Source organism: Microtus oregoni, unplaced genomic scaffold (assembly GCF_018167655.1).
Source record: "Microtus oregoni isolate MIOR12 unplaced genomic scaffold, Mior012 000048F_ref0000485, whole genome shotgun sequence".
Classification (NCBI taxonomy): Eukaryota; Metazoa; Chordata; class Mammalia; order Rodentia; family Cricetidae; genus Microtus; species Microtus oregoni.
The window spans coordinates 1,074,082-1,091,488 of record NW_024543222.1 but is presented as its reverse complement, the minus strand read 5'-3'; positions in this window follow the sequence as shown (position 1 = coordinate 1,091,488).

Here is a 17,407-nt window from a genome sequence, read left to right as displayed (position 1 = left end):
AGGGGAGAAGTAGAGAGAGAGGAAGGGAAGGGGAGAAGGGGATCATAAAAGCTACAGGAGCTAGGGTAGAGCCTCCACTTGTCAGTAATCCACATGGCTTCTGTGTCTCCAAGAGGACATGTGGACAAAAGGCCAGGAGGCCTCACTTCTAACAAGACCCCCACACCCCTGAGATCTTAGCTGCATTATTTACCTTCTAGTTAGAGAAAGAGAGGAGTCAATTGGAAGAGACTGACTAATGTGGCTGTGGAGAGCACAAAGCCGCAGCCCCTCTGCAGAGGGACTGGGAGAAACATACTATGACCCAGCGTGAGCTTGTCAGGGGCCTGAGGGTAGCTGAGTCAATGGCGGGATCCCAGAGAGGAGAGGACCAGGTCTGGAGTCCCAGCTACTCTGGGTTTCAGGAAAGACAAGCGACCTATCCACACTTTCTCAACCTTCTGCTCTGTGCAGATCACAAGCAGGAGGGACAGTGTGCACCCACAGGGCAGCCATCTGCTTCCCAAGCCCAGGCTCCCGAGGTAGACCCCTCCAAGGACAAGGGCAGACGTGGGTACCCTCAGTCCCATCAAGTTGATACATAAATTAGCCTGCCTGCCTCCCCTCTCTAGCCAGTCTCTGAGCCTCGAGCTCTGCAGAAAAGAAGCCGCCCCCTAACTTGCTGGAAGCCCAGGCCCACTCCATGTTTGATCTGGCAGTGGGGGAGGGGGGACAAAAGATACAGGGGCAATGAAGAATGAGGAGGGAAGAAACCACTCAGACCAGCCAGGCTAGAGGCTGAACCGGTGCACAGGGGCTGTGCCAAGCCTGGAACCGTCAGAGCCAGGCACGTTGGCATCTGTGGGTAGAAGGCAGCTTCTGGAGCCCCACCCAAGGTGGGGGCCTGCTCCTTTCCTCCTCCAGGCAGATCTGTCAGGGTCAGGGCCCGCCCTGCAGATCTCAGCCGCACCACCTCCATCCCACGAGGAAGGGTGACTGTGCCCAAGGCTCTAGGCCACTCTCCCAGTGACCGTGGGAGTCCTCCGTTGCGGAGAAAAGTGTCTTGTGGAAATCCTAACCCCTGTAGTTCAGAGTGTGACCTAATTTGGAAACAGGGCTTTTACAGATGTAATCAGGGAGAATGAGGCCTCTCCAGGGTGGGGTGGGTCCTTAATCCAGGACGACAGTGCCCTTATAAGAGAAAACACAAACTCAGAGAAGGAGGTCAGGGAGGGTGGGGCAGAGACGGGACGATCCAGCCTGGAGCACAGCAGCACCAAGGATGGTCACCAGCTGCAGGGAGCTGGACCGGGCAGACAGATCCTCCCTGAGTGGTGGCAGGAACACAGCATGCCACACTCCAAGTACAGAAGTGGGCCTCAGGTTACAGAGTGAGGGCCTTGCTGCAGCTGAGGGCCTCAGCCTGGGGTTTGTGTTGCTTCTCCTAAGCAGCTGACCAAAGGAACCCAAGGAGGGTGTGCACCAGCTCCCGGTCTGCAGGAAGACAGGAACCATGGAGCGGCCAGTCTGGTTGTGTCAGCCAGGAGACAGAGAGTGACGCACGCTCGTCTTAGCTTGCTTTTGTTTCCAGCCTAGGACCCCAGCCTATGGCACGGTGTCACCCACATTTCAGGGTGGGTCTTACGTTCTCAGTTAAACCCCTCTGGAAACAGCTACCTAAGCGCACCCAGACCTGTGTTTCCATGGTGATACCAAATCCCTGATAAGTTGACAGTGACGATTAGCCATTACTGGGTACGTTGCTATGGCCAACCCAGACCCTCACGCCCAGGCGAGTCTGCCACACTCGAGAATCAAAACACACCATTGAAACCCACAGGAGCTGGGCGGGGTCCTGAGCAGGGCACAAGAACAGTTTAGATTCCTGTTGGAGCTGGGAGGATCACAGGAGTTCCCCCAGTGTTCCGAAGCTGCTTGTGGGGTACCCCATCCCATATTCATGAGACAGTGTCAAAGCCAGGCCCTCCATTCAGGAAAAGAGGAGCCGGATCCCTCACTTCAGATGCCATCGAATACTTGCAAGGGAAAGAGACCTGGAATGGGTGGTCCTTCCTTATTCTCCTTCCTCGCTCCCACTTCCCACCTCCCCATGGGCATCCTGTCATCCTCAGGGTCTGGGCATCGAAGAAACCTGTCTCTAGCGGTGTTTCCTCCCCTCCCCTCACCCATCTTCCAGGAGCCAGGAAATGACACCACCACAAGGCAGAACACCACGTTCCCAAAGTCTCCGGTTGATCGCCTTTTCCCAAGTTGTTTCCCCAAAAGGTTTAAATTGGATCCTGTCCCCTTACACGTGATGGGCATGGTTGATAAGGTGGGGGAGCTATTCCTCTCTGCTGGAAGACGAGGCAGGGGCAGAAAGGAAGGGCTTCCTTCTAGGACATCCTTTTCAGGCGGAAGCCATGGGGGGCAAGGTGGGGTGGAAGAAAGATCTATAAAATATAAATATTTCCAGGAAGGGGGTGGAAATTTTCTCATTTTTTCCAGGGTCTCTGCAACTTGCTTCCAAGTGGGAAGCTTTGGAAATGTCACTTTACCTATCCACTTCACATTAAAGGGAGCCCGCCCGTTCCCCGCTCCGCCATCTATGTCCACGTCTTCCAGTCCGGTAGGCTGTCCACGGGAGGCTGCACATCCTGACAGCATCTGGCCCCCACAGGCTTGTGCTGTATTATTTAACACCCAACCTTTCAGCCTGCATGTGGTACACAATTTATGTTCCCAACCAAGGGACAATAACTGGAGGGGTATTTGCAAAAAGCTGCGTTTGGTAAATATTTCATGCTCGCTAATGTAACGGCACGCCTGGCACGTGGGGACAGGAGGAGAGGGAAGTACACACCAAGGGGGGTTTGGCAAGGGTCCATGCAATTAGCAAGTGAGCTTCCTTGTCCTTGCCTACATTGAAGGCCACAGCCCTCCTCGGGCAGGAGATACACCCACCCCCTTCCATTCTCAAGGAACCCTGGGAACCGCCATGGTTTCTGGGGTGGAGCCCTGATCTCAACACTTTAAAAGGCAAACCTCCCCCAGAGCAGTGGCTCCTGTGTGGGGCTCTTGGAGCAGTATCCCCAGGGCCGTCAGTGAGGATTTTCAGGCTCCACTCCAGACAAGGGATTGCACATACCCATCACCTGTGTGGATAAAACGCTCACAGAGCATCCTGCCCTGGGCTGTGGCCGTCAGAGCCAATGCTCTGCCCAGCTGCGTCCTTCCGGTGCAGCTGCAGAAGCCGCTGGCCAGGTCTCTTAGTTTTCAGGTGATTGACAAATTACAGGACAACCTAGTCACACAGGGGGGTCACTCACCAAGCAGGAGTGAGTAGGCTCGGGAAGAAGAGTATGCCCCAGCCATAGCACTCCACCTGCCTGCTGCTACCCTGAGCCGATTCGCCCCTCCCACCCCGCCCAAATCCCTCTCCCACCACCATAGTGCCCCCCCACAAGGGATCCCAACTAGTTGTTTAGGGTACAGGGTGAGTGGGCTAAAGGTCAGTAAATCTGTTGCTATCAGTGTATTTCAGAGGCTGAGGATCCCTACCACATATGCTGGTAGAAAATCTGGGAGAAGAAGACCTGGGTGTAGCCACCTAGGACTATGGGGCATCTGTGGTCCTAAGAACCCCAACAAAATCCACCTAGAACTTGAAGTATAAGGCTTGGTGGGCTTGAAGCAGGGTTTCAGAAGTGGTGGAGGGACCATGGCTGGAGAGGGAGGGAGCCGTGAGAATGAGCGGAGGCACCGGCCAATACTCTGCCTTCCAGAGCACATGGCCTTGGCCCACCACAGCTCTCCAGGGACACAAGGAGAAACCAGGGTGGTACAGAGGCAGACAGGACAAGCTGCAACCTGCAGGAGTCATCCAGGAACTGGATGGACCCAGTGTGAAACCTTGCCTGCTGGGGGCTGCCTCCTGTAGGTTTCATCTTCCTGGACTTGGCTCCACGGGGCTCTGTGATGGAAGCGTAGAGAAACAGGTCTTTCCCTGAAATCGTGGGACCTCTTATGGGTAAATCACGTGTCTCCATGGGCCCAGTCAGAATGGAAAGCCTGCAGATAGGGTTCAGAACGGAGGGTGGTGGAGAGCCCTGAAATTGCCCTCCCACCAGGCAGGCCCCTCTACTTTCTGTGCTGGAAGAACAGGGTCTAGCCTGATGCAAGAGCAGTCTCATCCCTTGTCCCTTGTAGGATGGCAAAGGAGATATGGGCACAGGAGAGGGGGGACTGGCAATAGGGAAAGGGGTGAGGCAGGTGCCAGTAGGGCAGGCCAGACAGGGACTTGTGCAAAGATGGAGGGGGAAGGTGGCCTTGGGTGGGGTGGGGTGGGGTTCGAGTTCCTCCAAAGTCCGTGTTGAACTCTTTCCCACACAGCAGCATTAAAAGCAGGGCTCTTGAGGAGCTTCCTCCCATGTGTGGGACTAAGACCATTATAAAATGTGGCCTGGAAGGGCTGGAACCAAGGCTTGGCAGTTAAGAGCACTGACTGCTCTTCCAGAGGACACTGGTTCAATTCCCAGCAACCACATGGCAGCTCACATCTGTCTGTAACTCCAGTTCCAGGGGACCTGACACCTTCGCACAGACATGCATGCAGGCAAACATGAATGTGCATGGAATAAAAACAAATTAGAAAAATAAAACCGAAAGCGGTGGCCTGGATCAGTGGCTCAGAGCAGTTACTGCTCTTCCAGAGGACTCAAGTTAGGGTCCCATCACCCACATTGGGCCACCCACAACCATCTGTAACTCCAATTGCAGAGGACCTTATGCCTTTTTCTGGCCTTCACAAGCACACACATGCACACACGCAGCTTCATGCAGAGTAAGAGCTGTCGCCTTGGACAATGAGTCTTCTCCAGGCTTGGAACCTACTGGTACCTCGGTCAAGGACTTCCCAGCCTCCAGGACCACAGAAGACAAACCCCTTTACCAAGCCTTCCCGTATCAGCTGCAGCTCAACTAAGCCAGACAACAGGCGCGTGGTGGTGCCGCAGAGGGTGGGAGAGAGGAAAGACCTGTGACCCAGGATGAGACCAAGCATATTAGACGCCATCGGGTGTCACAAGGAGACAGCTGATCAAGATACGCCCTGAATGCAGATCAATGGCAGCAGAGCCATTAGCCTCAAAAATGAGACGGAGAGGAAGGCCTGATCGGCAATCAATACCTGGTTAACCAGGACAGACAGCAAAGGGCTCAGCAGAGGACAGCGGGGGTCAGCAGCTGACATCTCAACCAAGGAGGTGGCCCAGCCTCTCTGTGCAAACTAGCACAGGTTCTGCTGCCCCAGTGAACTCCAGTCTTGACAAAGGCTTGGAGCTGCTACAGGACACCAGGGTCCCCATCACTGGTGCCTTCCTGCAAAGGATTCATTCACCAGGAGAGCCGACCGGCAGGGCGCTGCAAAAGAAACGCTATCTGTGTGGTGGGGTCCTCTGCAGAGCCTTTGGCACCTGCTGGTACCAATCTAGGGAGCATGAGGAATGATGGGAAGTGGACAGGACAGAAGACAAGATGGCCAGTCTGGGGCCACCGCAAAGATGAGTCAATCCAGGCCCACCCTGCCCTGACTTCTCCCTGGTCTCGGCGTCCCAGAGAGACATGCAAGGACTTTCAGGGGGTTTTCCCGGGAAGAAGCCCCCACTGCACTGACGAAGGAAAGGGGGATGGAGTGCACCCCATCCAGCCACTCCTGCAGGTCTATGGACAATTGTTCAGCCATGAGGCCTCAGACAGGACGCCTAGTCTCTCTGGGCGCACTCGGAGCCTGTGAAAATTAAGCAAAGTGACAGGCATGGAGGGGTTTCCCAGAGCCTGACAGGCAGGAACAAACGACTATTTCTGCTCACTTGCTATTTTCTATGCCCCAGTGTGTGTGTGTGTGTGTGTGTGTGTGTGCACGCGCACACGTGTGTGCATGCTTTATGTGAATGAATGTTTGTGCATGCGTGCATGCATGTACATTTCTGCTTTTGTTGTTTGTACATGCCAGGATGCATACTTGTGTTTATACCTGTGCATGCTGCAGGTTTGTATATGAAAACATGCTTGTGCTTCTGTCAGGGTATGCATACATACATGTGCCTGTGTGCTTCTGCACGTGTGTGTGTATGTGCACGCATGCATGCTAGTTGGTTTTATATCTACTTGTTACAAGCTACAGTAATCTGAAAGGAGGGAACCTCAGTTGAGAAAATACTCCCTTAAGATCCAGCCGTAGGACAATTTCTTAATCAGTAATGTTGGGGGAGCGCCCAGCCCACTTTGGCTGGTGGTTCTGGGATCCATTAAGAAAGCAGGCTGAGCAAGCCGTGATGAGCAAGCCAGTAAGCAGCATGCTCCATGGCATCCGCATCGGCTCCTGCCTCCAGGTTAATAAATAAACTGTCAAGTGAACGCTCTCCTCCACAACTTGCTTTTGGCCACGGTGTTTCATCACAGCAACAGAAATGCTAACTAGAACCACGTGTGCACATACAATTTTCAAAAGCCAGAGCCCCTGGCTTCAGGGGAAAGCGTTCTTCATAAGCCACACCCTTGCTCTGTGTCTGCACCAATGGTGTCCCCTTCTTCCCTAAGAGCCACAAACCTCATGTGAGGGAAGGGTTACTTCCAGCCCAGTTCTGCTTAGAGGAATAAACATATTTTCACATTTCCTTGGAATACCAAAGAGAGGCTAGGACATGAGAAGACAGAAAAGAAGCCATATTTCTGTCTCTCTACCACACACCTTACAAAGGTCTCTTCACCTGGTCTCTTGGTCCTCCATGTCTCAGCCACTCAGGTCTACCCTGTGAACCCCAGAGTCCAGTTTCCCCGAGCTGGTCTGGAACCACGGATCACCATGGTCGTTATCACCACGACAAAATGCCATGCCAGCTGCTGCCGTACTGTCAGTAAGTAGACAGTCTACAGAGTTCTCTGGATGGGAGGATTTCAGGACTCCGGAGCCCTGTAAGAAGGAGAAATCCCCCTGCCGAGTCTCGCACACCCTCCAGAGCTTCTCCAGGTCTCAAGGACTGCCCAGCTCAAGGTTTGACTCTTGGAGTCTGAGGGGGAATGGGGCAGGGAGATGACAGGAAATGACAGGGGACACTCAATGTGGAAGTGGAATTTTGGCTGCCCAGAGCTGGTATTGCTCAGGGGAGCCAGGGGTGGATGAGCAAGGGAAGTAGCCTCAGCTGCCCCTTGAAGGGGTCCCTGGAGCTGCTGCTGGGTGTGCCAACCTTGTCCCCACTCCACAGCCAGCTGAAGGACACACACACGCACGCACACACACACACGCACACACACACACGCACACACACGCACGCACACACACACACGCACACACACACACGCACACACACACACGCGCACACGCACACACGCACACGCACGCACACACACGCACACACACACACACCCTTCTTAGGGCAGAAAGAACTTGTCCCCACTCCACAGCCAGCTGAAGGACACACACGCGCGCGCACACACACACACGCACACACACACGCACACACACACACGCACACACACACACACACACGCACACACACCCTTCTTAGGGCAGAAAGAACTTGTCCCCACTCCACAGCCAGCTGAAGGACACACACACGCGCGCACACACACACACGCACACGCACACACACACACACGCACACGCACACGCACACCACCCTTCTTAGGGCAGAAAGAACTGAACACACATTACAGAGACCAAGGAGGGCCTACCATTACTGAAGGAGTTTTTCTTTCCTTAGAATTTTTTGGAGACATAGTCTTATGTAGCCCAAGCTGGCCCCTAACTCCGTAGGTAGCCAAAGGCTGCCCGATCCTCCTTCCTCTGCCTCCTGAGTGCTGGAATTACAGGCATGCACCACCACACCCTGCAAAGGACTTTTCATTAAAATAAAAAGTCTAAAAGTATTTTTAGAGATTATCAACATTGGAACCCCAAATTTGAAAGTCCCCTAATATCTCAGAGCCCAGGACCCCCGATGCCCCCCTCTTTGGGCTGAGGACAGCACCCACAGGAAGTGTTTACACCCCAGGCTGGATGCCTGACCTTCCCCCTAACAGGGGTGCCGCCTTCTCCCTTCCTCCTCACAGTGGGGCCTGCCCAATTCCGACGATCCCCTTGAGAAGCAGGCAGTCTAATCATTGTGTCACCTGACGTCACCCTAGGAACAACTCAGGGCACGTGGGGTCTGCTATTTTCCTGTCCTGGAGCTTCCCGGCATCAAGCCCCCATCTGCGAAGCCAGCTCGCCCCTCTGCCAGCCCTCATCTGCCACAGAGTCTTTGTCCTGGAGAGTGCCACATGCTCAGCCAGGGCTTCCCCAAGGTCCTGAAGATTCCCTCCAGGCCAAGCTGGCTGCCCGGAGGGGCTGTGAGACCCTGAGTGGTAACTGGGCAGGGGACTCCAGCACTGTGTCGGACACCGAGGACCCAGGGCGAGTCAAGTGGACCCATCCTAACTCTGCCGAAGGTACTGAGAAAAGCCCCTGCAGGGGCAGAAGCAGATGGGTGAGCTCCGGACCCCTACCCAGTTCGCCATCTGTCCTGACAGTCGTCCGTCTGCCGGGAAGCCCCTCCTCCCAACCCACCATCTGCCGCCCTGCCAGGCCCTCCTCCTGGCTCCCCAGGGGCCTGAGGTGGGGAGGAGAGAGCAGGGGGTGAATCTGGCCAGGCTGACTTGGACCAGCCCATCTGGCACCTCTGAGGGACAGGGCAGGGTGGGGGGCAGCAAGGGTGTGATGTGCCTCCCCAGCAGCTGAAGGCCCTGGATGAAAGTCTCAGAGGCCAGAGCCAGAGAAAGCGAAAGGGGAAGCCAGAGAGAGTAGCCCTCCTCTGCCCAGGCAGCCCATCCAGACCGCCATGGCAGGTGTCCAGACCATTCTCCCTCACTCCCCTCTCCCTGTCTGGCAGCTCTTGGGAGGCAGGGGACACCAGTGGGTACCTTCTTTCTGTTCCCCCCCCCCCCCCCACACACACACACAGTGCCTGAATGATTCTCTTCTATTGAGGCTGTGGAGGCTGGCCCCAAAGGATGAAAGCCGCTAAGGCAGAGTTCAAGGACACCGGGACCTCCAAGGTCCACTGCGACTCCAGGCTCCATTTTGAGCCACCTCAGCTGACCCTAGGACTCAATGACAGAGGATAGGGACAGCCACTGGTGTCCTGCCACAGCCCAGAGCCCACTGGGGAGTCCTGGGCCAGAAGCAGGTAGCAGAAGGACGACAAGAGACCAAGGAAGATTAGGCTGTGTATAGACCCCGGGTGCGGAAGGTCTTTGTGTGGCCCTTCTGCCTCTGAAGAATGGCACCCTCAGCCCCCACCTGGCCCTCCTCACCGAAAACGTCAGAGGAGTGACTGTCACCGGCGCCATTAGCTCTGCCTATGGAGGAGGAGAAGGGGCTCTTCACACCTACACTGCAGCTGAACCCAGAGGCAGGGAGGACTGCGGGTCAGCCCCTAGGTGTGACCATGCAGGTCCTCGGGCAGATGTGTCATAGGACAGTGTCCTCCAGTTACAACTACCCTCAAGCGACTCTTAGGAGATTATCAGCATTTCCACGTAGGAGAAGGGAGCCCTCGCCGGAGAGTCCAGTCAGCCCTTCCTACCTTCCCTCCCAGCTGTATGTAATTCTGCCCCAACTGCACCTGATCTCTGGATCCTGGAAGGGGCTAGAACATACAGACTGTGGAAGTTAGCAGGAGGAGAACTCTGTGCAGCTTTGGGGAAGCCATCATCCATACTGCAGGGAGACTTTAGTGACACCCAGGTCCCCCAGATTCCTGTCAGCGACCCCTGGACCAGGCTCTGAGTCAGACTCAGTGGACTTAGACTTTGGTCTCTTGCTAGTGCGCTATCTGGAGTGAATACACGCATGTCCACATCTCCCCAAGAAATTCCACACAAGGGCACACAGGACAGGCCTGGGCATGTCAGCCCCTCTCTCTTGTCTTACCAGCTCCCTGCCCACAGCAGAACGAGAGATCCTGCCTCAGAAACAGAGTGGAAGCAGAGAATGCTGGGAAACCGTGACCTCTGACCTGCACGTGTGCGCTGACATACATGTGTGCACACGAACTCTCACTTGCTCATGCGATAAATAAGGGCTGGAGAGATGGCTCAGCAGTTACGAGCTCTGGTTCCCTGCACCCACAAGGTGGCTCACAACGGTCTGTAACTCCAGTTTTAGGAGATCTGACACCCTTTCTGGCCTCCACAGGCTCTGCACACACGCAGTACAGGTACATATGTGCAGACAGACACTCGTGCACACAAGAATGAATAGTTTTGAATGAGTATGTTTTAGAATGGCTAAGCTATCCATAACGCGTATGGATGCGTGAACACTAAGTGTCTTTAACCTCTCCGCTCTAGGGTGAGAGGGCACCGGCAGAAGAACGGACTCCACTCTGGTCCAGCTGGATGGACCAGTGGGTTTACAGAAGACCCTTACAGGAGCACAGGCTGCTCAAAGGCACGAGACCACACAGAAGTTGACCAGGTCACTTAGCGGCAGCCACACTAGGGGACAGTCCCTCTTCTAGGTCCTCAGGGAGGGGTGAGGAGATGTGAAGACAGCCCCCTTCACAGAGCGGGGGTTGACAGGCCTGGTGTGCGAGGGTCTCATTCTAATGATGACAGCGGGGGTCATGTCCAACCTGAAGGAATCCGCTCCATACCGTAACCCCTCATCCCCTCTGGCAGCACCTCCACCTGCCCACCCAGGGTGCAAGAAGACAGCTTCCTGCAGATGCTCAGTTACCACAGAGCCCTGGAGACCGGGTCCTCCCCGCAGCCAAAGCATGGCTTTGTCCTCCCCTGGCCTGACCTGGCACTGACTGGCACAGCCCCACACAGCCTTTCTAGCTCTCCATGACCCCCACTGTGACCCCATACTTGTCCTCCCAGAGTCTGTTGGGCATGACCAATGTCCACCTTTCTTGCAAGAGCAGGCAGGAAGACACCTAATGCCTGCTTTTCTGTATCCAAACCCTCCAGGTTGGGGCAGGAGAGAGATGGTTCAGTGGTTCATCTGTAACTCCAGTGCCAGGTGATCCGATGCCCTCTTCTGACCTCTGTAGGCACCAGGCACACATGTGGTATGCATACGGACAATGTACATAAGATCAGATACAAATACATTTTTGTTTGGTTGGCTCTTTGGTCGAGGCAGGGTTTCTCTGCATATCCTGGCTGTCCTGAAACTCACTCTGTATACCAGGCTGGCCTCAGACTCAGAGAATCACCTGTCTCTGCCTCCCAAGTGCTAGGATTAAAGGCGTGCACCACCCCTACCCAGCTAATAAATAAATATTTTTAAGTAAAAAAAAAAAAAAGTTAACCAAAAAGAAGGGCATTGGGTAAAGCTAAGCTGGGCTCACCAAACAAATCCAAGCCCCCTGCAGGCCACAAGTGACCCTCTGCATAGTAAAATGGGATCCTGTGGGATATCCCAGGCCTAGGGGTGCGTCCTCAAAAGCCTGGCCAAAAACTGTAAGATTTGTGGCTGGACAGCGCCACCTGGTGGACATATCAGGAATAAGCAAAGTCGTTTCGTTCTTGGTTCTGGGTTGTCTCAATTTGGGGATTTCTGATTTTCCCTGTAGGAGTCTGTGGGCTAGAAACCTCAGTCTGTTGTGCTAAAGGGTTTGGCTCAGTGGAAGAACACCTGCAGAGCTTGCCTGAGACATGATCTCCAACACTCGGCTCTGGCCTTTAGCCAGATTCTCTTAGCTATGACTAGGTTTCAGAGGGCCCATCCTGGGAACTTAAAGTAAAACAGCAGGGTGTGCAAGAAGAGGCAAATAAAACACTTTTCTAAACAGGCACATGCTAGTGTCAAAGAAGATTGGCCCTCGGGGTCATTCCAGAAGTCTCTGGCCACAGAGAGGACGCCTGGGGGATATATAACATCCTAAAATACGGAATACAGGGGACACAGTGCTTCCGAAAAGACACCGAGCTCCTAGTTAGCATCAGCTGACATGTTGGCACAGCCTGGAGTTATACCTAAGGGTGTTTCAAATGGGAGGATTACCTCCATCCGACTGACCTGCAGGCTTAGCTCTGGGAGGGCAGCTCACAACCTGTGCGTCATGACCCCTTTGGCAAACCTCTATCTCCAAAACTATTACAATTCAAAACAGAGGCAAAATTACAGTATGAAGTAGCAACAAAAATAATTTTATGGCTGATGGGGTCACCACAGCCTGAGGAACTGTATTAAAGGGTCGCAGCAATAGCAAGGTTGAGAACCACTGATCTAGGGCATTTTCTTGATTGCTGACTTATCTAGAAGGGCCCAGCCCACTGTGGGTGGTACCAGCCCCACATCCTCTGCAGGATCAGCTTCAGTTCCTGCCTCCTGTTCCTGCTCCTTCGGTGATGGAAGTGTAAAAATAAAGAAGCTCCCTCATCCCCCAGCTGTTTCTGTCAGAGTGCTTAGCACAGCAACAGAAAAACAAACTAGAGAACCAAAGTGAAACAAAATTCCACTGGAAACATCCAGGGCCCTCAACTCTCTACTTAGAAACTTGTTAATTAAGGCAGGCATGACTCACTGGCCACCGAGCCTGACAACCAGAATTTGATCCCATGACCCACATAGTGGGTGGAGAGAATCAATTCCCCTGAGAGTTGTCCTCCGACCTAGACACACACACACACACAACCATGGCACGTATGTATAGCACACACACACACAACTGTGGCACGCATATATAGCACACACAACTGTGGCACACATATATAGCACACACAACTGTGGCACGTATGTACAGCACACACACAACTGTGGCACACATATATAACACACACAACTGTGGCACACATATATCACACACACAACTGTGGCACACATATATAACACACACAACTGTGGCACACATATATAGCACACACAACTGTGGCACACATATATAGCACACACAACTGTGGCACGTATGTACAGCACACACAACTGTGGCACACATATATAGCACACACAACTGTGGCACACATATATCACACACAACTGTGGCACACATATATCACACACACAACTGTGGCACACATATATCACACACACAACTGTGGCACACATATATAACACACACAACTGTGGCACACATATATAGCACACACAGCCATGGCACGTATATACAGCACACACACAACCATGGCACGTATGTATAGCACACATACACACAAAAACATTAACAAATGTTTTCAAAGGAAAAGAGAGAAAGAAAACTGTCAAGAGGTCCAGGGAGATGATGCGGCGAGTAAAACATGAGGACCTAGGTCTGCATTCCCAGAGCCCACATTTAAGCCAGACAAAGCAACACGCGTCTGTCATTCCGGCAGCCCTTCCGGGAGATAAGACATGGACACAAGAGAATCCCAGAAGTTTGTGGGCTAGCTAGCCCGGAACATACAGTACAAAACAGGACAGGACTCCTGCCTCAAAACAGAAAACAAGGACCAACACCCAAGGTCTGTCCGGCTTCCACACGCATGTACTGTGTGGCGTGAGCACACCCATGCAGACTTGCATTCACACACACGCAACACACCACACGAGATTAGATTTACGTCCCTTGTGTTGTATTTCACAGTAACTCTGGCTGATGAGGAAAATTTGTTTTGTGGCTTGTTTGGGCAGAAATCCTAGTTAGTCTTTGTGAGGAAGCCATTCAGAAAGAAAACCAGCATGTAACTGGGACAATGGTATGATGGGTGAGGTAGAGGTGGAGGAAGGAGGGGTCTTCAGTTCAGGGGTTCAAGACCAGCCTGGGCAACATGGTAAGACCCTGTCCCAGAAGGGAAGGAAGAATAGAAAGGAGGAGGGAGGGAGAGAGGAAGGAGACAGAGGGAAGGTAATGGGAGGGAGAGGAGGGAGGAGGGAGGACCTTTGTAACCTCTTCATTAAGTATCCCCCACAACGGTCTCAGCAGGTGGACCCAGTGGGAAGGCTCAGGCTGTGACCCTGGCACCAGGCAGGCTCAGCACCACAGTGGCTCCCTCAAGCCAGGAACTGATGATTTAGCTGTCTCCCTTTCACGGCTGGGATATGGCTGGCAAAACAGCGTCGGTAAGAAAAAACTGCTTCTGCAGCCATTGAGGACACAGATGTGACCTGGAGTTCAGGGACATCACAGCTGAGTGCCCACAGGTTGGGGTCCATGGTCACTTCCCTGTCCCATCTCCAAGCCTGAGCGAATTTGCCCAGGGATGCTGGGGGATGCCGATGTCTCCTCTCACTACATCCCCTATGATCCCAGGACACCAGCCTGTGCCTCTCTCCTCGCCCTTCACACAGTAGGCGCCAAATAAATGCCAACGGAGCAGAGTATGTAACTGGAGGCTTCTCTCCCATCCGCTAGTTCCCAGAAACCCATGCTGAAGCTTAATATTAATTATAAATGTTTGGTCAACGGCTCAGGCTTATTACTAGCTAGCTCTTACATTTAAATTAACTCATTCCTACTAATCTGTGTATTGTCACGTGGTCTGTGGCTTACTAGTGTCACTCTGGCAGGTTGTTCCTTGGGCAGCTGGATGGTGTCTCTCTAGCTTTGCCTTTCTTCTCCCTGTATCTCTGCTTGGATTTCCCACCTGGCTCTATTCTGCCTGGTTATTGTCCAAATAAGTGTCTTGATTAACCAATTGTAATAGAACACATTCACAGCATACAGAAGGACATCCTGCATACAGAGGGAAGAGGTCCACAGGACTGGCTCACTTAGAACAGACACAATGTGAAACTGGATGCCATGACTCCAACCTCTAGAACACGTCTTTGGGGCCCTCCACCTCAACCTCCCCTCTGGTTTCCTGTGAGACCCAGGCCCCTGAGATCCCTGTGGAATCTGGATGCACCTGTGACCCAATCAGTCCTCCCATGACACCCCACACCCACCGGATGTCCTGCTTGATTGACCGTTATCCACAAGACTCATGAGGATGACCATGGGGCCAAAGTGAAGGATGTTTCCTACCCAGGGTTTTCCCAATAGAACCCTCTCCTCCCACAGTAGCAGCATAGGCAGGGCAGTGATGGTCTGGCCACCTTTATCTATACAAGGCAGCCAAAGGTAGCCACTTATCTGCCCCAGCTCATCCCTTCTGCTCCCTTGGAACACAAAGAGACAGCCACAGGGCTATAAAATAGACGTCTCTAGAGATAGCAGGTCCAGAGTCTCTGGGGAGATCCCAGGATCGCAGGGCCTCTTTGGGATAGCTCTATCCGTGTGGTTTCAAGGGGACCCAGAACTCTGGCCTTCAGGCAGTCAGGACCAGCCACTCTTGCTCCATTCACCCTCCCCATTAGAGCTGCCACTCACACCTGCCAAAGGTAACCAGACACTACAGACTCTGGTCATTGTGCCCCTGAATGGCCCCCATGCCTCTCACCTTCACCCCCTCACCCTCCACACTCACCCCTCAGAACTTAGTTACCACATCAAGACGCCCAGGAAAAGACCGGGAAAGTGCAGGTCGTTCCAAGTCTCTCAGAACGCACAGCACAGAGCACAGAGGTCACAGCATAGAGCACAGAGGTCACAGCACAGAGCACAGAGGTCACAGCACAGAGCACAGTGGTCACAGCACAGAGCTGAATCAACCAGAGATGACGGGAATGCAGTGGAAGAGGCCGAGACCTGGAGCAACGAGGGTCGGCGGCAAAGTGACTTTCCCTCAGCAAGCTCAGAGGAGCAGAGGGAACCCCACGGGTATAGGTAGTAGAGGACCTCAGACTTATGAAGAGGGAAGCCTCACACAAGGCTCCACTACAAGCAGTCAGGAACGGAGAGGACCTCCAAGGCCCCACAAGGGTGAGTCCAGCAAATGTGGCATCTCATTCCAAAATGTATTTCTCACTTCCTCTCAGAGGAGCCAAGGAACAGTACCATCCATGAGAGACCTTGAGAGGAAAAATCCTCAAGGCTAGGGGACATTGAGAATCACAGGTCCCAGGTTGAAGGGCAGGAGACCCCAGTTGGTCCTCCACTGGCTGAGCCCATGGATAAAGGCCAAACAGAATCAGGGCCAAGGTGCAAAGCACTACTCTTGGCTCCGGTGCAGAGCCTCACTCAGGACTTCCTCCTGCAGGGCCTGAAGCCTGCCTCTGACCGTGTAGCCCTCAGGGTTCCTCCTGCAGGGCCTGCAGCCTCCTCTGACCCTGTAGCCCTCAGGGTCCCTCCTGCAGGGCCTGCAGCCTGCCTCTGACCCTGTAGCCCTCAGGGTCCCTCCCACAGGGCCCCTGGAAAGCTGGAGAATTGAGCCTCACCCCAGAGCTGGGCTCAGCCAATCCTGAGTCCCACGTTCACTCACCATTTTCATGGCTGGCTCAGGTCTTTCAACACTCATCTCCTCCGAGTAAGAACACAAGGCACATGCCTTGCTGGGCCCCCAAAGTCAAGCAGCAGAGGGATGCTGATGGCCCTCAGGCCCCCAGACACAGGACGGGGGCCTGTGGAGCTGGAGTATCCAAGGGCTGAGCTCAGAAAAGAACCCCAGGCTCGCCCATCCTCACCCTCCTTTCCCGGGTAGACGTTTTGACTCTCCTCCATCTGTGGCCTCTAGAAGGTTCTCAGTCCCAGACTAGGGTCTAACAGGATACCAACAGCATGGTTAGCTCTCACGATGACCCCACACAGAATCTCAGAGAGAGGGCGCAGACAGAGCCACACACTCCCCTGCCCAGCACCCCCAACACTGCTCAGGAGACCTGGAGACCACAAGAAGCTCCAGTTAAACAGGGTCCCAGGGACAGAGCTGAGCTGATCCTAGCCTCTGCCCAGCCCATCCATAGCCAGCACTCCAAGGTGAGCTGCCTCAGGGCGTGCACACACACACACACACACCACATATTCACATTCGTGCACACACACCACACATATTCACATTCATGCACACACCCCACACATATTCACATTCATGCACACACACCACATATTCACATATGTGCACACACATCACACATATTCACATTCATACACACACACACCACACATATTCACGTATGTGCACACACACCACACATATTCACATTCATACACACACACACCACTCATATTCACATATGTGCACACACACCACTCATATTCACATTCATACACACACACCACACATATTCACATATGTGCACACACACCACACATATTCACATTCATACACACACACCACACATATTCACATATGTACACACACACCACACATATTCACATATGTGCACACACACCAAACATATTCACATTCATGCACACACACCACACATATTCACATATGTGCACACACACCACACATATTCACATTCATGCACATACACACCACACATAGTCACATTCATGCACACACACCACACATAGTCACATTCATGCACACATACACATACCACATATTCACATTCATACACACACACACCACA